General features: G+C 43.3%; 1 protein-coding gene across 3 annotated transcripts in view; it reads right to left on the reverse strand.

Annotated features, from left to right (window-relative positions):
* Positions 1–5,074, reverse strand: part of SMIM13 (small integral membrane protein 13) — a 28,152-nt gene extending 23,078 nt beyond the window's left edge. The window contains exons 1-2 of one of the 3 annotated variants that reach the window (XM_075826637.1): positions 4,989–5,074; positions 3,179–3,361 (exon numbers count right to left, since the gene is read on the reverse strand). The gene's annotated coding sequence lies outside the window, so the exon portion shown is untranslated. Of the gene's footprint in view, positions 1–3,178; positions 3,386–4,988 lie in introns of all 3 variants that reach the window. The other 2 variants (XM_075826638.1, XM_075826636.1) reach the window with 2 other exon arrangements.
* Between the last annotated feature and the right edge of the window lie 926 nt (positions 5,075–6,000).

Genomic DNA, 6,000 nt, shown 5'->3' on the forward strand with positions numbered 1-6,000 from the left:
GGTTCCATGCTAGATTGGGTGGTCTAGTTTCTATCTTCTGTTGGTCTAGCTGACAGATTGGCTTACAGCGGCGTTATGCAGCTTCTAAGTATAGTGCATAAATAGAAGCTGCAGCGCAAAAAGTATATACAATTTTTAATAAATGTCAATATGAAAAATTTATAAAAAAACATGCTGCTTTTGTCTTGGTAGCAGATATCACAGAGCCATGTTGGGTGCTGTTTTTTATACTGATGACCGGCGGGAGTCTGACACCCGCATCCCGCACCGATCAGCTGTTCCGGCTGCCGGAAAGCTATGCAGGGTCAGTGGTGGAAGTAGAAGGCTCCAACCAATGTATTGCGGCCGTGTTGAAGTACTGCAGCTCTACTCCTATTCAAGTGAACAGGAGCAGAGCTGCAGTAACCCAGCACGGCCGCTATACAGTGGTTGGAGCCCCTAAATAGTTTCCCAGAACACGGAGGCAGCTGGAATAGCTAGGTCAACAGTAAATAAGAAACAGCCTCCAACCTGGACAACCCCTTTAATTAAGAGGTCTTGTGAAGTCCATGCCTCAACGGGTCAGAACTGTTTTGATCTCGCAAGGGGGACCTAAACAGTATTAGCTATTTTGGCCCTTAAGGACACAACGATTTCTTCATATTTTTCAGAACTGAGTTCCAAGAGTCAAAACATTTTAATTTTTTCGTTAACGTAGCTGCATAAGTGACCAGATTTTTGCGGGACAAGTATTTTTTAATGACACCATTTTGGGATAGATATGTTGGGGCAGATTTACTAATGTGTTTGAGCCTAGAATATGTGATGAAATGTACCAAAATGTGGCATGTCTGGCACATTAAGTTAAAGACCAATTTATAAGGCAAACGCACCAAAATGAACTGCTATTTTAACTTTTTAAAAGTGTCCAGAAGTTCTAAGGAAAAGGGCATGGCTTAAAATGCGCCAAAAATCTGTCACGAAATTCTGTCACTAAATCTAAGCTGGTATAAGGAAGAAAAAAAAAGTGTCTAACAGGTCCAGCAAGACTGTTGCATATGGCCAGGGTACTTATTGCAAAGAAATTGGGCGCTGCCTCACCCCCCGCAGTTGAGGAGTGGAGGAATCTTGTGAAAAATAATAAAGACGTATGAGAAGCTTAAGTTGAGTAAAACCGGTTATATTGGGAGATGGGAGGATATCTGGGGTATCGAGGTGGGTGGGGTTGTTGTTTCATTATTTTTTTTCCCTCTATTTTCTCGCTCCTTCTTTCCTCATCGATCATCGCGATCCTGCTGATGGGTGGTTCTTGGAGGAGGAGTTTGTTTAGGTGGTCAATGGGATAAACAGTTGAGTAGAGACCACCTGTTGTAGAGGGGTTGTTGAAAATAAGTTTATTAGCATAAACTTCATTGTGATTTTATAATAAGTTAGTAAAAATGGAACCAAATATTTGTTTCGACAGAATTAATAGCTGAATAGGTAGATATTGTTATTGTGCTGAGGACTCTATTTTTGTTAATTCCCCTACATAAAACCATTTAGAATGGCATATATAACAAAGATATCGGAATGTGAGGAGTCAACTGATCCCGTGGTTAGAAATGGGTAGATGGGAAAGGGAAAATAGGGTGTTTATTGGGTTTTAGGGTGGGGATGGGAGGGTATAAATGATGTATTAATATGTAATGTTTTTTTGAACGTTTAAATTGAATAAAAAAAATAAAAAATGTTGTAAGATTGTTCTGCCCGGATGGCATCAGTGTACCATCTGTTTTTTACATCTGTAAAAAAAAACAAAAAATAAAAAATAAAAAAATAAAAACGTGAAGAATGTCCCCAATTGTTCAAACCCACTGAAAACAACCCCAGGATGGTCAGATGACCGCAGGACACCATTTTCTATTGCTTATATAGAGAGCATTGTGAGAATTTTCTCCTGAGGATTTTTGGCTTCTGAGAGTGTCTTTTGTTCCAGATCACACTGCCCTGGCTCTACTTTCTGGTTTCACTTCTTAAGTGTCTCTAGGTGACCATATGTGAAAAACGGAAAGGATGGCCTCCGTGTGGGGTCCGTTTTTTAACGCAGTCCCATTGACTTCTATGGGCCATTCCTGCGTGAAAAACGGACAAAGATAGACCATGCAGCGATTTTTTCATCATAGATGGATGGTCCATGGAAAAAAACTGGTACCTGAATCAGCCCATTAACTATAAAGTGTCAGTGTTCAGTCCGGGTGCTGTCCGTTCTACACTCGGACGTCAATAATGCTTGTCTGAATGAGCTCTTAGGCCGGGTTCACACGGAGTATTTTGCAGGCAGAAAATCTGCCTCAAAATTCCATTTGGAATTTTGAGGCAGATTTTCCTCTGCCTGCACACCGATTTTCGCGCCGTTTTTCGCGCCGTTTTTCACCCACGGCCATTGAGCGCTGCGGGCATGAAATGCCACTAAATACGCTTTCTCTGCCTCCCATTGATGTCAATGGGAGGTCAGAGGCGTAAACGCCCGAAGATAGGGCATGTCCCTTAATTTTCCCGCGAGCTGGTTTTTCCGCTCGCAGGAAAAAAAAGCCTCCGCCTCCCATTGAAATCAATGGGAGGCATTTTCGGCAGTTTTTTGGCGCGTTTTTCCAACACGGTTTCCGCGTCAAAAAAACTCTGTGTGAACTGGCCCTTATTGTCAGTCAGGCTCTGTGCATATGCAAAAATTTTAGTTTCCCTTTTCCAAATCATTGGCACATAGCTTTTAATCCGCATCTCCGTAGTTACGACTGCACACATCAAATTGCTGGGTAACTGCTGGCTCCACGATATGCCTGGTTACCCCGAATAACAGATGTTGGCGTTCATCTACAGAGGCATTGACCATCCTACTTGAAACAGATCTCCAGATGAAAAACACTCTGTGACGTGGGTAAATAACCTGGTTTAGTTTAATAACCCCATTTAGTTTTGCTGAGGTCAGTTGGCATTTCCGTTGTTCTGCTCCGTCAGAGCAACCAAAATACCAAAAGCGCCGGTTCCGTTGTACAACAGACACCACCAGCGGCCGACCGATCCGCATGACTTTAATGGGTTCCTTCGAGATGTCTCTGGTTTTACCGGAAACAATAGCACAGCATGCTGCACTATGGCTTCTGGTGTGTGACAGGAGGCCCTAACAGAGGATCCAAAGCGAATGTGAACAGGTCCTTACCCAGCATTTACATTCTATCAAGCTTGGCAACACATGGCCAAGCTCCAAAGACACTGCACTCCAGAAGTCCCCCCAGCCTTCATGTTCATGGCACCAGTGCAGGCCAAAGTCAATTTACCAGTCATATTTCTGCTGTGCTCTTTAGTGAAATGGGACAGGAGCGATAACCTTGTGCTGGAAATCCTGGTATAAATAAAACACAGACATCTGGAGTGGAGATAAGATGAAGGGCATAAGCAAACAAGTCATATCCCAAACAAACGTCAGCATTATAGCTATGAAAATACACACCGTGTCTTAATAGGGAACCTAAAGCGCAGAATAGTCTGCAGGCAGCGTGTTATAGAAGAGGAGGGAGCGGGCAGATTGATATAGAGGTTTGTAGTGAGAGATTTAGTATAACTTGTCATTTATGTAAACCTCTGCTCATTCTGAGCTTAAGAGTCTGGTGGGCGGTCCTACTCAGTGATTGACAGCCATCTCTGTACTCACACTCAATCAGGGAAGACTGCCCACTGGACTCCAAAGCCCAGAATGAGCTGAGGCTTAAATGAATATATATATATATATATATATATATATATATATATACACACACACATCATCCTGCTCTATACCATGATACCCGCAGATTTAACGTGACAGGTTCCCGTTAAATGCCCCATGCGGCACATACAAATAGTATCACCATTGCCAGTCACTAACAAAACCAAAACGTATGACTTTCATATCCACTTTATTTCTGAGAAACTAATTGTTTTGCAACTAGGGTCAAGTAGTTACTATGTGAAAGTTCATATTTATGTTTTGCCCCTCCCCCTTTCTCAGAAGCCAACTGTACTAATTTACCACGTTTCACCGCACCGGTATGGGGGGGGGGGGGGGGAGGGCTGATCTTGCTATGTGAGATATATAGAAAGTGTGGCATATCCTATATTCAGATCAGTAGCCATTCAGAAAAGTCACCGGCCCATCATTAGTCAGTGCGGCTACAAATGCCACATACCGTCTCATTATTAGTCCCAATTCTTACCTTTGTGTTTACTTCACCTCAATGTTTGCACGTTGCCTGGCAACCCAAACTCAGTGGCTAAATGAATTCCTAAGAAAGCCTACAAGCTTCTAAAAGTTAAAAAAGAAACTCCATCACTGGACACAAAGTTCTCTGTAACATTGGTTGGGGATCACATGGGTCCGCTGCGTCACCGATGGTGAATGTAAATACGGATGTAGCAGAGCTGAGTTTGGTAAAACTCACTTTGATGTTGCAATGGGTTAGCTGTGGTTTTACATAGGACTGCGGGTTCTACTCCATAATCACAGAAACAATGCACATAAACTCAAACAAATTCAGCTCTGCTACATATGGTCACTACAACCTAATACTACTGTAGCCACAAGGCAAATGTATTAATACACTGATTTCCCATATATACACTTTCTGCTTGTACATACCACAGTACTATGCGCTGCCCCCTGCTGGCAGTGTATTTCGTACTGCCAAGACTGGGACTCATTGTTTACCATAGGCTGATTCATAGGGAGCAGCTGAGGGAATGAGGACATGTTATTGTCACCAGGGACACAAGCCGCAGCCCTGTTGTTCACACTAGAAGAGCTGCCGCTATATAAGAAGTAACATTAGCGTTATCGGGGTAATACAGCATATGTCTAGAGGTCTGCGGTATGCCCTTGGGAGCTCTCACGAGTAGTCACGGACAAACGTCAATCTCAGTCACCAGTCGCTATCACACTGGCCCTTAGCTCACAATCTACACCCAATGCCCGGTATTAGACGCGTGCGTTTTACCTGTGCTCGTCCTGCCCCTGGGAACCGCAGACAATGCAATGGAAGAGGGCCGCTCATGACACAGTCACCTCATAGACCCGCCCCCGAACGCACGTATTGGTCAACGAATCACCGCCGGCCTATGAAAATGCGTTATTCTTCCGGGAGCCGTGACGCAATACAGCCACGCCCACTGCCTGTCTCTTTACTCTTGGAAGCGGGAGTATGTACTGCGGCAGCTGCACTGGGAGGCGCCTGCATACTGTAAGAATAGCGACTGGCCGCTAGATGGCGCATTGGTGTTCACACAATAATTGGCTGAGGAGACCACTGTGATTGTTTCCGCTTGATGGGGTAGCAGCACCAATATGTGGAAACTATAGTCAATATATTTCTTTTAAGAGATTATTTTGACATATTCTCATTTATTTTTTTCGGGTCTATCTTTGGTGAGTCTACACAAAGAATTGCTTGGTGTGAGTTTACATAATCTGCCATTAATCGATATTTGCAAATAACCTTACAGTGATTGACATAGTATTGATAATAGTCGCCATCATAATCCAAATATATCTGATGTGATAAAAAAAATATGCCGTACGTTGTCAAACAGGCCTGGTCTTGTTGCGCTGTTTTACGTCTCCACCATAGGAATTCTGATCAATGTCATAAAGTAATTGAATAGCTGTAAACTCTGTAAAATCGTTCACTATCATAATAAATGGACCAAATGTCAGAAATCCACGTTCATACCCAAATTCTATAATAAATAACTTTTTTAGGTAAGATCAAGTGCAGGGTTATAGGGAGGGCAAAAGGATTAAATGCCCTGTGCCCACCACCATCTCCTCAGAATGATTCACAGCAACTATTCTATTGCCTGGCGTGAAAATTCGAGACCTGAGCACTCTTAGGGTATGTGCACACACACTAATTACGTCCGTAATTGACGGATGTATTTCGGCCGCAAGTACCGGACCGAACACACTGCAGGGAGCCGGGCTCCTAGCATCATACTTATGTACGATGCTAG

The sequence above is a fragment of the Rhinoderma darwinii genome, chromosome 5 (assembly GCF_050947455.1).
Source record: "Rhinoderma darwinii isolate aRhiDar2 chromosome 5, aRhiDar2.hap1, whole genome shotgun sequence".
Lineage (NCBI taxonomy): Eukaryota > Metazoa > Chordata > Amphibia > Anura > Rhinodermatidae > Rhinoderma > Rhinoderma darwinii.